The 17,753-nt window shown below is 30.8% G+C and overlaps 1 long non-coding RNA gene across 1 annotated transcript; it reads right to left on the bottom strand.

Annotated features, from left to right (window-relative positions):
- Nucleotides 1–344: 344 nt before the first annotated feature.
- LOC139488359 (uncharacterized) lies at nucleotides 345–11,008 on the bottom strand. The gene is made up of 5 exons (XR_011655994.1): nucleotides 10,941–11,008; nucleotides 6,349–6,480; nucleotides 2,807–2,950; nucleotides 1,735–1,881; nucleotides 345–468 (listed from the first exon to the last, which is right to left on the bottom strand). It is a non-coding gene; the product is annotated as an uncharacterized lncRNA (long non-coding RNA).
- Nucleotides 11,009–17,753: the final 6,745 nt, after the last annotated feature.

Genomic DNA, 17,753 nt, shown 5'->3' with positions numbered 1-17,753 from the left:
AAAAAAATCTTTGAGTATACATATTTTGTCAAAACTGTAGAAATATTACAGCTTAGAGGAGCATAAAAAAGAATCGACGACTTCAAAAGCTCATCACATACACCATGTATAAAATGTTTTACGCAAGATGTTCGTTTCATTTACATAGCGTTATCGGGGATGCGTGAATGACAGTGAAGTGTTTTTTGCTATGAAATACTGACTATATTCACCTGATTGTCTTCTTGTATTTAAGCGATGAAATTAATGATAAATTGCAGATCATAGTAATACAAAGATCCTAAAGTGACAAATTTAAATGTAACGTCGACATTGACCAGTATTTCAAATTTAACTTTAACTCACATATGGTAGGCTTGGCGGTTGGTGTTGCAGTATAACCTACATCACATTGGCATTTAGAAGTAGTGTTACAAGAAGCATGGGTTACACATTGTTTTGCAACACAAGTGGCACCTGGAACAATTCCTGCAATTAAAAATGAACAAAAACATATAGAGTATATGTGAATGTGACAGTGATTTTTCAAAGATGTGTGACATCCCATCCGTATTCAATTATAACATACCAACACCAATAAGTTGGATTGTAATAAACCAATAACTAGGTTTTTAAATTGACAAAAGGTACAAATATTAATGAGAGCTAATTTGTTTTCCTGGAGTAGAAAAGATATAAAAATATTTTTGTTTGTTTGAGGTCTGCAATCAGTATTGAGAATAATTTCAAGATATCAGACCTTCGAGTTTCGATTGTAGCATTGATCTCAAGTTTATTGAGATATGTTAGGCGCAATCACTCATTGCAACGTGATTTGTTGAGTGACATCACCCTATACATATATCTCTTTAATAATTTTAATTTATAGTTTCTCAATCGATCCTTAAATATAAGAATATGTTTCAATTCATTATTTGGGAGTTATCATGTTTTCAAATATATGTATGTCGAATCTAGTGTTCGTTAACTTCTATTGATAGTATTGAAACTATTACGTTATATATTTTTTAAGACAGGGACAGGAAAATAATGCACTCGTGCTAGAGCATTTTACGTGTATATCCAAGCATTCGGAATGAAATTCAAAATGAATTATGTAAATGCAATACATTGATCGTATATTTTTAAAATATGTGTAAATAAAACTATTTACATGTGTTGCCTCCAAAGCGCTTTCTGGACTCTCAAAGGCTAACATCAACGCTTAATGATCAAAATTTTTGAAAGGAAGAAGTCAATCTAAACACGCGAAAAACTATTTGATCAAAAGGGCCCACAGAATAAAGAAATATGAAAGTAGATATAAAATGATTTTGAAATATTAATTAAACAGGTTGAGCCCTGAACTGTATATCGGTCTGCTCAATTACTAAATTTATAAGAATTAAAAATTGTAACAACTGAAACTGACATCACACTAAAATATAATCTACTCAAGACCAAAATTATACAAATATTTTAAGTACGCAATTTTATTTCCGTTTACTAAGTTTCACGGTACTACCATATAAACTTATATCAAAAACAATGTCTCACTCATAAGAAGGCGGCGTCCACAAATATTATTCCAGCTGTTTAACATGAGTATCCAATAAGCATTTGGAAGAATTCAGTGTTCAAAGATTGAATCAGTGAAAGAGTACTTCTTTGCAGAGCAACAACCAAAGTATGAAGGTATTATTTTAATTGACAACAATTAATTAGTTTTTAAATAATTATATTTCCAAGTCTTACTGATAACACAAGCGGCTCCTTTTACATAGTGGGTGGTTTTACACAGACATTTATCAGTTCCAGCATTTCTACATGTCGAGTTGGCTATAGCACATTGGTCTAATGCAGAATCCGAGACGTCGCAAGCTCCATTCAAGGCAGGAACCACTGTAATTTGTATATAGTATTTAAGAAATATGGTTCTATACAATTGTATCTATAGTCTTAAAGTTATTTAATAATTCATAAATCCCTTCTTCGAACACATACTGTAAGAAACAAGCTCATGTTAGATTAGATTATCTTTCTGTCATAAAGAGTAAAGTTATGTTTAATTATATCAATATATCAAAAGAAGAAAAAACAATCTGACTGTAGGCAAATAAAATCAGCATATTTGATGAGTTAATTTATCCATATCCCTGACGTATAAATAACGTTTACTATGGTTCCCTTTATTCAGACGTACGTCAATGATCAATAACCAATTTTATTTGCTAATTGAAAATTAAGCTGAATAAATCAATTCAAGACAGCAGAAAAGATAATTCTGTTCTAATTGGTTATTACGTAGACCTAAATAAAGGGTGGGCTATTTAGACTTTAAATTGGTGATGTCTCTTGTTCTGGTCAAAGGGTCAGAGTGTCCTAGTTGATTAAACGATGAATTGTTGAAATTAGATGACATGTTTTCCAGTGCAGAGAAATTTCACTAATGACCATTGCATGATTGTATTTCATCTTTCTTATTGGTCAATGTTTTTTCGGGATCAGCACGAGTACACATGTAAGTGCATTGTGGTCACATCCTTTTATTATCAGCATTTGCTGTGTTAACTTGTTAAAAAAAAACGCTACTTATTTGATTATAACTTTTACAATACAAAATTAGTGTACATGGTTAACAACAATTGGGTTTTCATATTAACCGTGGGCAAAATATTGGCCACATGGCAATTTATTGAAAATATCACAGACCAAACAATATCCCCCTGGCATAGAAGTTGACATGTATCACAGAACATATTTCAATAAAAAAAATATTATAAAGAATCCATAACTCTATTCCTATGATGCTTTCAATAAATCTTACCTGGTTTACAGGCTCCACTTGTTTTACTTAAAAAATGAGCGGACTTGCATTGACATTTTAATGCAGTAGCATCACATACTGCATTAGCGTCTGCACACTGATCAGCCGGTTGTCCAGCTGTACAGTTCTGCTTTAGCGCAATTTCTAAAATCAAAATATTTTATTCTGAATAAACTTCGAAACAACTAAAATATACTACTCTTTTCACCTCTAATTGGTAGAACGATGTTTAAGATTGCAGTAAAAAGTTAACAATAGTGTATTTACTGTATTAAAAAATATTTAAAGTAATTATAAGTTCTCTTTTTTATAGTATTATTCTAATGGATCCTGAAAAATCAGCACATGATTTTTATCAGGTTTAACATGTTTTCCCTTTATTCTACGTTATACCAAAAAATATGTCTACAAAAGCGACAAAACAATTAAATGTTTTCATCTTGCTTAAGGAAAAGAAGAATAGACCACTTTCGAGTTCATCCGTCACCGGGGAAAACCTCGTCAATTATGCTTGCCTTTTAGCATCATATAACAGATAGAGGGGATTGCCTGTATCCCTGCCCTTTTTACGTTCATCTAGAGTCTTAGTGATCGTCACTGTGCAGGATAAACTAGAAATAATATTTGTTTTGTAAGTACTTAAGGGGGTAGACCTGGTATATGGGAGACAACTCTTACATATGTATTGAAAGTCATTAGTGCGTTTTAACAAAGCAGTAAATTAAACAGTGATGAAGCATTTATGTTGTTAACATTTGGATGTGAGAATGATGCAGACAGATTCAGTAAGCTGTACATGTTTGACACCACCAAACATTTAACTAAAGAACATCTTTTTTTAATGATGTCGATAACAAGGTAGAAAATTACCATTCATACATGAAATGCTTAAAAAAAACACAATGAACTGCGTCTGGTGAGTTCTGGAGCAACTTTACTTTTCTGACTAAAGGACCTTGTGGCATCATTTAGAAAAAAATCTTTTGGAAATCCGATTTCAACATATGAATCAAATAATGAATTAATATGATTTTAGTGCTAAGTCATTGATACAGAGTTTGTACTTTCTGTTTGTTGGTTTTTTTTGCCGAATATAAAAGGCTATATTCTAGAAGATATGAATATCAATCCTAGTACAAGCTCATGCTAATAGATAATTTACATTAACAAAAAGATAGTACTTAGATAGTGACAGACTGTCAAAACAGTGAACTCTGATAGCGTCTGATATGATACCAGGGGCATTTTGTAGTCTGGGGAGAGAAACAAATAAATAGTTGTGATAAAAAATTATGTCAACTCTTCCCAAGGATACTCGTTCCATACTAATTACAATTAACATTGGGACAGTACTCCTTTGACTATTTCACTTTTGAAAAAGAATGTAAAGACAGTCTGTAGGAGGTTTTGTATGGGGAAAATAAATTTAGTCCAAAAATTCTACTTTTTTCGTGTTCCTTGTTAGCCAACTTGTTGAAAAATTTTGAAAATTTCAAAGGGTCAAATTCGATAAAATTTTGTAAATTTAAAGATAAATAACCAATAAATGTTCAAACAATTTTTTACAGGAATTAAACGACAAAAATTTTGTTCTGGCTAAATTTGAAAAAAAATGTATCATTACAGCTGGCCAGACTTTTAACCGTATTGATTATTAAAAACGGGTTTTTTTTTACATTCAGGCTATTTGTATTACCATGATGTTTCAGATTTACTTTAAAATAAGTCTCTTCTATGCAATTTAACAGTCGGATATTTCTAATGACAACATATGCAAAAAACTCAATGATTTTTACCTACTAGTGTTTTCGACCGTTTTTTAGGGTACCCCAAAACTGGTTATATTCAATATACCCTAAAGATAAAATGAAACGGTGAATATCCTTAAGACTTTGGCAGATGATGAATGGACCCCTACCTTTTCAATGATGTAAATATAAGAAAAAATAAACGAGAGGGAAATTTTGGTGTTACAAAGGCCTACCCTAACCCCTTAATTACATTTCCTAATGACAGCAGTGCTGATTGTCAATTATGAAAATCTAGTTTCCCGAATAATTCGTGCAATATCATTATAGTTTTCCAACCACTCGCTAAACATTGGTACGGAAGTGACGATGCCCTAAACGCACGAATCATGTTCACTAAAACCAGAGTTTTTGACGGAAATGCATCGAACTCGAAAGTTGTCTTTTGAGGGGCATCATTTATAGATATAGCTCTTGTTACGTCGTACGGATAAAAGGAAATCGTTATTAGATTAGTGCAAATCTGTTTAAATATTATAGAATATTTACTAAATCATTAAAGCACCTCGTCCAATAAAAAACACATTTTTAGAAATAACCGGGTCCTATAGTTTGTGGCCTACAAAGACACTAAGATAAATTGTTTAAACAAACTTGCAGAAATATCAATTATATGTTGAGTATATTTTGGTGAGTACTGACTAATTCCAATTAATGACTGGCGATTGTTAGGTGCTTGTTTCGGGATTCATTTTACATATTTGAAGTTAGTATATTCATAAGCGAATTTTATTTTAAAAAAGTCCTTTGACGGCCATTTTTTTAACACTGCTTCCGACACTTAATTTAGGATCTGAATTGGATTGTTTTTTCAATAACAAAATACGACAATAATTGTTTCTCTATTTTAAACAAGCTCACTATAATATTACTTATGAGAATGAAGTTCAATCGAGTCATTATGTATTTATGTTCTATTTATTCTGTAAAAAAAAAACTTTTACACGTTAGAATGGAACTTCGATGTGTTATCCAAACCAGGGGAGAATACCTTTGTTAAATAACTCAAGGGACTCGTAATTTTTGGCCATAAACAAAAAAGGTCCACCAGTGAAAAGATGAACTTTTTATTGATATATAATATAAATCCAGTCTCCATAACAAAATAGAGCAATAAAATGACGTCAAATATAAATTAACTTTTAACTTTTGTTATAAAATAATGTTAATTGTGCTCAGCTGATACAACATTTTACAATTTGGGATGCATTTTCGGACGTTATGAAAGTTTTAAAAATTATAAGTCCAGACAGATTTTGATGAGGCCAAGACTTAGTGAGACCCCTGCGATTTTAATGTTGTATTTACCACGTTATAGAAGTGAAATTCTATCAAAATTGTCAACAATTGACATCGATGCAGCTTGACGATCCACGTTACGTTTGTCTTTTCTTTGATTGTCACGAAACAATTGTCAAAATTTCATTTAAGTTTGAAATTAATTGAATTGAACTGTTATTATTCAAACTAACTGTTATTGTTGTCAACGGAAAGTATTTGGGTATAATTGATTTAACAAAAATGAAGCGATCACTCCCCCGTGGAAGCTTTTAAATGTATATTTGTTATATCATTATAATCTTTTAAAAAATTGTTGGTTTTTTTTCATCATTAATTGTCATGGAATGTCTTAATAATGAAAGTTATTCAAATAAAAGAAAAGCAGGAGATAATCAGGAACACGTGTAAATCATACAGTAAAGTTAGCAAACAATGTTGATAAATAGCTCTTACTTTTTGCACATTCTGGAGTACTTTTTCGGAATGAATTGGTAGCACATTTACAGGTGCTGTTACAAACTGTATTATTCTTTTCTGTGCAATTCCCAGTGCCTTTGCCTGTACAGTTGGCACCGTAAGCTACTCCTAAAAAAATACCATAACAATAGTATACCACTGTTCGAAATTCATAAATCGATTGAAAAAAAGACAAATCCGGGTAACAAACTGAAACTTAGAGAAAAACATCAAATATAAGAGGAGATATACAACACAACAGAAACACAAAACTAAAATGTAACATACACAGAAACGAACTATAATATAACAATGGCCATTTTCCTGACTTGGTACAGGACATTTTAACAAAACAAAGGTGGGTTAAACCCGGTTTTGTTAAATATAACAATTCACTCAGAATTGTTTAAGTCGTTTATTGAGTATAATGTATTGCACGGAATTCACAGATAAATGAGGTGTTCACATGACCAAGTTTGCATACAGTATCGGTACAGGAAATAGAAAAAAACACTAACTCAATGCAACATAATTTATTTCCACTTTGTTCTGCCTTTGTGGCTTTTTTCAGATCATTTTGCGTACCATAGATTACAAACTGTTTAATATAAACAAGCCCATTGCACAGAAATGTCTTTTGTCTCTGTAATAAATACGATTTGTTTGGTTTTTTTTTATTCATTACTTGTAACGTTTGAGTACGACTGTGTAACTGAGTTTTCTCTGGTATTTTGGTAAAAAGTCATTTGTGTAATAATTCAAAAACGTGATACATTCAGCAGTGATGTTTTCTAATGTCGGCTTAACATTTGTTGTTCTGAGTAGAAAAGATTTCAAAATCCTGAAATCTCTCTCTCACTCTATTTATTTTGTTGAGTCATAAGAAACCTCAAATTAAAAAAATATATATATATGTTTTTTATAACTAAATGGATAGTTTTCATTTCACAACTTATGTACATATACTTTTTTCTGAGAAAAAATCTTTAGTTTTTCCACAGTTAGAAGAAGTTTACTTATATTCAATTGCTTGCTTCCAGGAAGCAATTCATCGACATATTTTCCGTATTCATAGTGACCTGAGCGTGACCCTCCTCGTAAAAATCCGGTGATCGCAATACGCATGTATCTGTCATTAAAATAAACAAATATCTAATTATACATCTTAAACACGTGCTAAATACCCATGCTTTTTGTTATTTGTTTACTATAAGATGACAATCGGTAAACTTCGGCTTCATAACACGGCATTTAATGAGCAGCCATATTTGTTAAATCATAACAGACAGAGAGAAAAAAATTGACGATTGTACGATATATTTGAGTAAAAGATGATAAAATCGTGCACAGAGGACTAAGTTTACGATATATACATGTATTGGTTCAAGAATTGGATAAACATTATTTTTCACCACTCACTCGTTCCATATGACTTTAAGCTTAACGTTCACTGTATCTAAGAGCGCTCATAAAGGTAGCGCATGTATCAATTATAATATATGATGTTTTTGTGTTAAAAAAACAACCCGAATATTTAACATACAAAATAATTTTGATAGTATATATGATAGTTTAATATAGATGATAAGAAAATAAATTCCAAACCTGTTTGCCATAAACTATTTATTTAATTACACAATTTAATGTTTTCAATATGTCTGTCTGGCTTTAACGCGGAAACAGAGCGTGGAAAAGCCTGACATGAAACAACTGAGTAAAAGTCTCATTCCGACACAACGTCGATGCGTATTTAAGCATCCTACACAGCCAAACGATTTCCAATTCCGACCGAACATGGGTGCTTACTGCAACATTTTGCAAGGCCAAACGGACGCCAGGCTTTACATAAAATTTTACTTCCGCTTATTATTCCGCTCAGTACTACTCCTGCATGACTCACGTGCGAAACCAAAATTATTTTTCAAACACTCTGCTTATAAGGGTAACATAAGTTAGACCTTAATAACATATGACTTCCAGTTTATGAGAAATTCTTCGAACAGGGCAAGATACTAGAAAGATGACGGGATAGGGATTAGAACACAGTGCAAAAAAAAAAGGACTACAAAATTTATTTTGTATCTTACTAAAAAATCAAAATTTGGTTATATTGAATTCTAATGTATATTTAATGCAGGAGAGATGAAGTAACATTTGTGAATTATAATTATTAACACAAAAACAAGCAAAATTAAAAACCAATTGTTCAGAGAACAATTGAAGGTCTTTCCACCAGTAAATATCTATTTTAATATTAAAATATTAAAAATCAGTCTAAAATGTCAGTTCCTATGGCTTTATGATGTATAGATATGAATTTTATCCAAAGGTCATAATCTAAAACGCCAAATTTAACTATGACCTTGACCTCAATTTCAAGGTCACAAACTGAGGATCTCAAATCAAAAGACCCTAGGTCTCTAATATGTATGGTTAATAAGTAATATCACTTTACGCATAATTTTAGATGTGGTAGGGGCTAAAACTCCCATTTATGGTCTACGCACCCTTTCAACCAAAATTATTATGTTACGACATGTCGCAACTAACAATTTAGTAAAAATAATTTGTCGATTTCTGATAAGGTTAATGAAAATGAGTGAAAATAAGCCAAAATGAAAATTTAGATTATGACCTTTACCTTTGACCTTGACCTAATTTTCATTTTTTTGGACCAAGGATCTCAAATCAAAAGACCCTAGGTATCTATCACTTATGGTTTTCCAGTTTAAAATACATTTCAAAATTTCAAATACAAAAGGGGAAATAACTCTCATATGGAATCTCTATACGGCTTCGGTCAAAATAAAACAGCACATCCTGAAGATGTAATGAGCAATTTGCAAAAATAAATTTGTCGGTTTCTTATACGGTTGTGAAGATTACGCGATAACAAGAAAAACAGTGTTCGGGGAGATAACTCTTATATGGGAAAGATTTTGGTTACACGGTGTCAGTTACAAAAGCGTAATAACTGTTCGATATCATATACCATATGTCTAAGCGACATCTTGCGAAACAAAAAAATTGCGGAGGAACAAAAAGTTGGCGGAAGAAAAAAAATAATAATAATTAAAAACCAATTGTTCAGAGAACAATTGAAGGTCTTTCCACCAGTAAATATCTATTTTGATATTAAAATATTAAAAATCAGTCTAAAATGTCAGTTCCTATGGCTTTATGATGTATAGATATGAATTTTAACCAAAGGTCATAATCTAAAACGCCAAATTTACCTATGACCTTGACCTCAATTTCAAGGCCTCAATTTCAAGGTCACAAACTGAGGATCTCAAATCAAAAGACCCTAGGTCTCTAATATGTATGGTTAATAAGTAATATCACTTTACGCATAATTTTAGATGTGGTAGGGGCTAAAACTCCCATTTATTGTCTACGCACCCTTTCAACCAAAATTATTATGTTACGACATGTCGCAACTAACAATTTAGTAAAAATAATGTGTCGATATCTGATAAGGTTAATGAAAATGAGTGAAAATAAGCCAAAATCAAAATTTAGAATATGACCTTGACCTTTGACCTTGACCTAATTTTCATTTTTTTGGACCAAGGATCTCAAATCAAAAGACCCTAGGTCTCTATCACTTATGGTTTTCCAGTTTAAAATACATTTCAAAACTTCAAATACAAAAGGGGAAATAACTCTCATATGGAATCTCTATACGGCTTCGTTCAAAATAAAACAGCACATCCTGAAGATGTAATGAGCAATTTGCAAAAATAAATTTGTCGGTTTCTTATACGGTTATGAAGATTACGCGATAACAAGAAAAACAGTGTTCGGGGAGATAACTCTTACATGGAAAAGATTTTAGTTACGCGGTGTCAGTTTCAAAAGCGTATTAACTCTTCGATATCATATACAAAATATCTAAGTGACATCTTGTGAAACAAAAAGTTAGCGAGGGAAAGAAAATTAGGCGGAAGAAAAAAAATAATAATCAGAAGAAAACCAATAGGTCTTTCCACGGAAAAGTGGAAAGACCTAATAATCAGAAGAAAACCAATAGGTCTTTCCACGGAAAAGTGGAAAGACCTAATTATTGAAACGAAGGAATGAAATTGATATTTCACAATTTATTTTGCTCAATTTCTCAACAAATCTTTTGATTCTAAATTTGACGTTAACAAGTTATGTGAACAATGCAAACGTCTTAATGGTTTGGCAGTGGATGTTAACCATTTTGTCACACCTTTTCTATCTTTAGAACAATTTAGACGATTTGAGTTATATTCACTTCCATGTTTGTCTCTTTTATACTATACCATGTGCGATACATCTTAAAATTAACCAATTAATATATTAACATTTATACAAAATTAAACAATGCAGATTTAAATATATGAATTATGTCAATACCTTAGTCTTTCGAGAACATATCTGCTACAAGTACCTTAAGCTTGTTTGTAATTTAACCCTATACTTTCACAAATGTTTGGAGAAAATCAGAGTAAAAAGCATGGCATTTTGTTGATAAGATTTAAAACCTGAATGAAATTCAGAAACATTACCATACGTTGTACATAGACATCAATGCATCAGCTGTATTACTGATCAGAACATACCTTCAACACCTACTGCAATGAAAATTGCAAACACGATGCAGATGCAACCACATCGAGATAAGAACTTCTGTAAGAAGAAAAAATAAGTATCGCGAGATTACTTTAAATGATATGTATTTAAAAATAACTCTTTCTTAATTTCGTTCGTTTCACTGTTGAAAGCCAGGAATGTATACATTTATTTGATTTCAGAACAAATAACTATGTGTTCTGACGTTCTGGATAAATTCCTAGACACAGAAGAAGACAAATTCGAATTCCGTTCAGTAAATTCTCTTTTAAACAAGGACAGCAGCAACAATTTATAAATGCATTTCATACCTACATATCAAAATAAGAAGATGTGATATAATGTCCAATGAAACAACTCTCCAAAAGAAACCTAATGACATATAAATAAACAACGGTAAAATAAATATGAGATCAGAGAACTTACATTTGAAGGCCTATGGGTTATTCATTGAACTTCGTTTCACCTGTTAAAACCCCTTTTTCGTAATCAATATTATTTTGAAAAAGTATTTCACAGTCCTAACAAAAGAAAATAACCAAACATAAAAGCAAACTGATGTTGAACAACATTGTAATTTACGATAATGTCTTTTTAGTAATTTCAATGTTTTAACCCTGAGAGTAAAGAGGGTTGCCACCCAAATTCCCAAAAAATTTACGCTGAATCTCGAATTCCGGGATAAAAAAAAACATTATTTCCCGTTTTCTGTTAAACGCAAGTATAGTACTTCCGCAAAATAAAGATCCAAAAAATATCATTGAGACCCTTTCTCTTTTAGAGCAGTTCTTGAAAAATTACAGTTCTTAAATTAAACAAAAAATAACTAAAATTAGTCTTAAGATAGGTTAATTAACACAGGTTACTGTCTTTGATAGAAAATAGCAAATGGAATGCATTACTATCATATTTCATGAGTCACGCTCACTAAATAGGAATGCTTTGCGGCACATCCAGGATTCGAATATTTTTATACCCATTGTACATTAGAATGTACCGTAAAACTATAATTCACTGCAATAAAGCCCGTCAGAAAGCTGGCATACATCCACAGAAGATTGATAAAGTTTCTGAAATACCAATAGTTATCAAAGGTACCAGGATTAATAACTCACAAGAACCAAGATTTTGCAAATACGCAGTAGTGATTGGATCATAATTAAGGTAGCACAATACAAAGATTTTATACCTCCGATTCCCCAATTTTAATTCGCTATAACTTTCTTTATAAAGCTTAAAAATTTATAAAAGTGATATTTATGGATAGCTAACAGATTACTCTTTCAAATTAATTCAATGTTCGTATTATATAACAATTATGTAAGCAATTATAATGGTAACAGTATCTCCACAATTTACATAAAATTTCCATTTTCAATTGAAATTAGCTTCTTCATGGATAATCAGGAGGGTCAACTTTATTATATGTTGTTCCTAGAGCCATTGTCTACAAAAGGGTAGATATGGGATAGAATGTGAAGATAAAATTTTACACCTAATCAAACATTATCTACTTTTATGTGGTAAGGATGTTTACACTAATTACAGATTAATGAGAGAATGGAATACAATAGCGATAATTTGAGACACTCTTTCGTAGCTCCTGTTGTGTTGATTAAGATTTTGCTAAAATTTCCTGTATAGTTAAAGAGATGTAAGATCTAAATTCATTCAAGTGAACTGACCAAGATTTTGTCATTAATTGCATAATAATTGGTTACATAATGATTGCATATCACAAATATTTCATTTATTTAAAAGATTATCTTTTATCTATCTATGTATACCTCTTTTATTAATTAATATGCAGTTTTGATAAAGTAACAGCATTTTAAAGGTTGGAGATCGGAAGTTAAGAAAATCTTTGTATTGTGCTACCTTAATAAAGTAATTTTGAAACTAAGACGCAAAGGTTGAAACTAGCTCTAAATCAATTATGAAGAAAATACGACATCTTGAAATAATATTATCTCCACATGTATACGAAGTTTTATTTTTACTTTTACACAACGACTGCTCATCTTAATATTGACTATTTTCCTAAATTGAAAATTATAACATTATGAAACACTTTGTATTTCAACCTTATATAGTCAATGACTGCATGTAACGAATAAATGTACGTTCACTGCAATTTGACTTGGCAACACAGTTGGAGTAAAACTTCTGCATCATTTCAACCGAGGGTCAATGTCATGTTATATTGGTTAAAATCATTGTATCAACTCATAAGTTAGTTAATTTTTTTTATTATATAACGCTATGATCCATTCTCGATTTTAAGTATTTCCTAAGATATTAAATTACTCTATTTTCATCTGTTTTGTTAGCTGTTAACTTTTCTTGAAATATTCAATGAAATTTACATAAACAACTAACAGAAAAAAATATGCTTGACATCATCGACTTTGTCTAGAAAACTAATCATTTTTGTTGAAATAATACAATGCTGTAAACTTACCATGCTAGTTCAATTGGTCATACAATTGTTGCATCTGTAACTATTATACACTATTTTAGTATTTATATGATAACGTGATCCTTACACTTGTCAAGAGAATAACACAGGTGACATTGTCTCCAAGGTAATATTATATTTATTTACAAAGCTTTATGATATGACATAAAGTTCAGTATGTATCATTTATTTAACATATCTTGACAATATTTCAACTTCCGTCTAACGATAAGATACCCTTGCATTGATGCATAAATGTTTAGTTTTAAAGAAAGTAAAATAAAAACAAAATTTGCATATGCTTGGACTAAAATAAAGTAAGGGTGCAAAATAAATGAAGACAGCAGCGAGCCGCTTAATAAAAGTGGTGATACTAAATCTGCATGTAACTAATAAAAGACGTCTAAGCTGTTTGAATTTGTATTGAAGCTAAAGCATTGAAAATTACGGGGAAAGTACTTTTATTTGTTGTTTTAAATACAGTAACATGTTCGTGGGTACTTAAACTAGTTGAGTTCGTTATCTGAAGAAAAAATCGAGTGACGATTTTAGAAGCAAATGTTCGAGAAAATAATCGGATGTTGTTTTGTAATGATTTGTGGGACATTGCAAAGCCATGTGTCCATTTTCACTCACTTTATCTTTGTCTTTAATCAGTGATTATATTTCTAATAAAACAAAGTTGCTTTTGGAAATACAAGAAATATGGTCATTCCCATACACATTGTCCCGCTTGTAGGAAATCGCAAAGTAAACATTTTAGTTGTAATTAGAAATGATCGAATGACTAACTGATTGACGATCATCAAAGATCTTAATTGGGACATGTTAAAAAAGTTTACCAGTCTTTGGTCTGGTTGTTATCTCTGGTACACATACCAAATTGCCATCATCAATTTAACATACGAAATTGCTTCAAATGAAATAAATAAGCAAGTTCAAAAGGAATGGGGGTTTTTCGGGGATCATGATACATCATCGCATAAATGTGCCATCAACTGAAATGTACCTTTCATCAATCAAAACTTATTTTACATGATAATTAAAAGGTTGTAAATCGTACATTTCGGTTTGTTTAAGATCAAATCCAGACTAAAGTTGTATATTTAGATCATAGTGCGCTACCTTATATTCGATGTATTATCTAGATTAATATCCCGTATCCATATAGCCAAACCTTTTTAAGGTTATTTCAATGTCCCAAATCGGACAACATTAATTTTGTTATATTTCGTTGGACACTTAAATTCGTGGTGAAAGCCATCCAAAACAAAAACCCAACGAAAAATTGTACCTAAAGATTAAAAGTAATTTCACAGTATATGACGTAGGAGATGATAAGACCGTGTCACATTAACGTATTCCTCTGTGCGTAAGTTCCAACGTCATCAGAATGAATTTTGTACAATAACACTGCTAAGAAAATATTAACTCTTAACTCTTCAACGTTGTACTTGTTTGGCTTTCTTACTATTTTGATCAGAGCGTCACTAATTAGTCTTGTGTACACGAAACACGTGTCTGGCGTATCAAATGATAAGACTTGTACCTTTGATAATTATCAACAATCATGAATTAAGTTGGTTTTTTTTTAATTGGTCAGATTTCAATGAAGTGTCACGCATGGAAGGTTTATCTGAAATTTTAAATCTGGTTGATTAAGATTATAAGACTAGCAAATACTGCTCAGTATCGGAAACGCTTTTATAGCCAGCTTTTTCTTTTTGAACAAGCTGCAGAATTGAAATAATGTTATTAATATATTTATATGAAAAATAACAATTTTTAATCTTCAAATCTGAAATTATCCTTTTTACGCAATCTTATTCTAAGTTCAGAAATTTCAAATTATCAGTTGAACAAGGTGAATATATTGATAAGCGTTGCCTCAATGAATCATTCCTCGTATCTTTATCTTTTCTGTACCGGATTCGGTCTTGTTCAACTTTAAGATGTGGTGTGAACGATATGGCCACTTGACAATGAGATTATAAACTAGGCAATACAAATAAAAACATTTTAATACATCGCAAATTACGCATATTTCAATGGTTACAAAATTTTTTGATTATTTAATTTAGCTTGGAAGAGAACGAATTTCGGACAAGACAGTGACATTAAAGTGACGAGAAGATTATTATTAAACTTAATAAACATATTATTTCTTATGATAAGAATTAAAACACATTTTTTGTTTTCAGTTTATAGGTTACTTGAATAGAAAGTAAAAAGACTTTTTTTAAATTTGTAAAAGTCGTAAGGTTAGCTATGAGACTTTTACCAATTTGCTATAACATCATTCACTGTCACTTGATTCGATTTATAAACTATTTTAACAGGCAGAACAAGAGGTCATACTACTAAATGATTAGCTGATTACCCTTCTTTAACGCCCGAGTTCAACCTACGTTTTTGGTGAGGATTATGCTGCTGATTCTTACGTGCTCTGTGTATAATTTAATGTACTGCTGTTAGTATCCGTCATTTTTGCTTTTGTATAAGGATATAGTATTGTCTGTTTTATTCGACTTGTTATGGACTGACATTGGTGGTACACGTAAATTTTAGAAAATTTTGTATACATTAGTATATCATTCCGACAAAACAATTTGTATTACAATCAAAATATCATAGAATAAAATTGATGTCAAATTCTATTTTTTAATGATATCTTCGATCTCCAATTCAAATATTGCATTCGTCCGAAGTAAATATTGTGATATACCTTCAACAATTCTCAGAGTCGCATATTTCAAAGACAATAATGTATAAGAACCGAAACAGTTGAAGAGCTATATGACAATAAATGCCCCTCCAAAATCAAATCCATTTATCGTCTAGTTTGTCTGAGGGATTAAAAGTCTTAGTTACTTAATAGTTTCTAAATTAACAAAAATACTTATTTCGCCACTAAGTCATGTTGTTTTGAATCAAGATAAACAAAAAGAAGTTTTAAAATGCCAAATAAAGTTCGAGGTTTAAGAACATTGAGGACCTAAAATTCCGAAATATTTTTCCGAATATAGATAAGGTAAACTTATCCTGGCAAAGGACATTCATAATATTTCGAAAAAAAATAATATGAAAACATTCAAATTTTAATTGATGCCATTTATACTAATTCATACTGATAATTGTGTACGTATGACGCGCGTTTAGTCTACAAATGTTTTATCAGTAATGATACAATGCAAGTTTATCAATGTTATGTTAGAAAAATAAAAACCAGGAATCATGTTTGTGTAGGCTTGCCAACGTTCTAAGTTACGACTTTTCTTGTTTACTTTTGAATTAATTAAACGACTTTAAATCTAATTTGATTCTTCATTGACAAAAATTATAACATCTCTTAGTGATAATCTGCATTGTTTAATAAGTAGGTGTTTAGTTCATTGATTATCAATAATGATATTGGTCAAAACATATAATTGTCGTAATGAATGATGATAAATTATGTGAAACTCTATGGTTACTGTGCCATGTATTGTTATAATACATCACATAAATAGTTTGATCTATTTCACTGTACTCCCCATACATAATTTCTCCAACTTTGTTTATGCAGTATATGTTACTTTACAGCTCAAAGATTGAAAATCAGATTCGCATCATTATTGTTCTCATTATCTGCACAATTCATATTAGCAATGCACTTGCGTTTGTCTGATTTTCATCGCACCTCTTTTTCTGATATTTATGTTTTACAAAAATGTTTTATGTTTAAGAAATCCTTACCTTATGTCCCACAATTCAATTTGGAAGGTCGTCGATATAGATATGTTTTTTTTATTATTATTATTGTTTTGCAATAATGGGTGTTAAAAGATTCCAAGAGGCCAATGTAAAACCCAGCAAAATCGTCAAAAATCAATGTAACTAATGGTAATATGTCAACAGTGATGCTTAAGGTATTTTAACCTCGTCTTAGATTCGTCTTTTTCATTGTTTTTAATATGAGTAGTTCACCGATTTTTATATTGTTTTATGAATAATTTTACAGTAAAATCTTGATTCAATGTACAACTATTATCAAAATTTCTAAAGGTTCAGACATACGTCGCAAATAGGTCTTTGTATTTGTGATGAATTTAGTAGAATGTTTACAAATTTATGAATTTTATTTCCTTACTGTAAACATTGCTTTATCATGTTAAATATCACAATGGTTGATATCTGGGACGCATAAAGAACCAAATTAGAACTGCACTTGACATAAGGATGCGCTAACGGGACATTACTATCAAGAATAGAAAAAATCTTCAAACTTATCATGTATGAAGAATACGAAAATCAAGGTATATCAAGTACAGTAGTCCCTAGTAATGGTTCAAACTGACTAAATCAA

The sequence above is a fragment of the Mytilus edulis genome, chromosome 9 (genome assembly GCF_963676685.1).
Source record: "Mytilus edulis chromosome 9, xbMytEdul2.2, whole genome shotgun sequence".
Taxonomy (NCBI): Eukaryota; Metazoa; Mollusca; class Bivalvia; order Mytilida; family Mytilidae; genus Mytilus; species Mytilus edulis.
The sequence above is the reverse complement of the archived record's forward strand: the minus strand, read 5'-3'. Positions and strand labels throughout refer to the sequence as shown.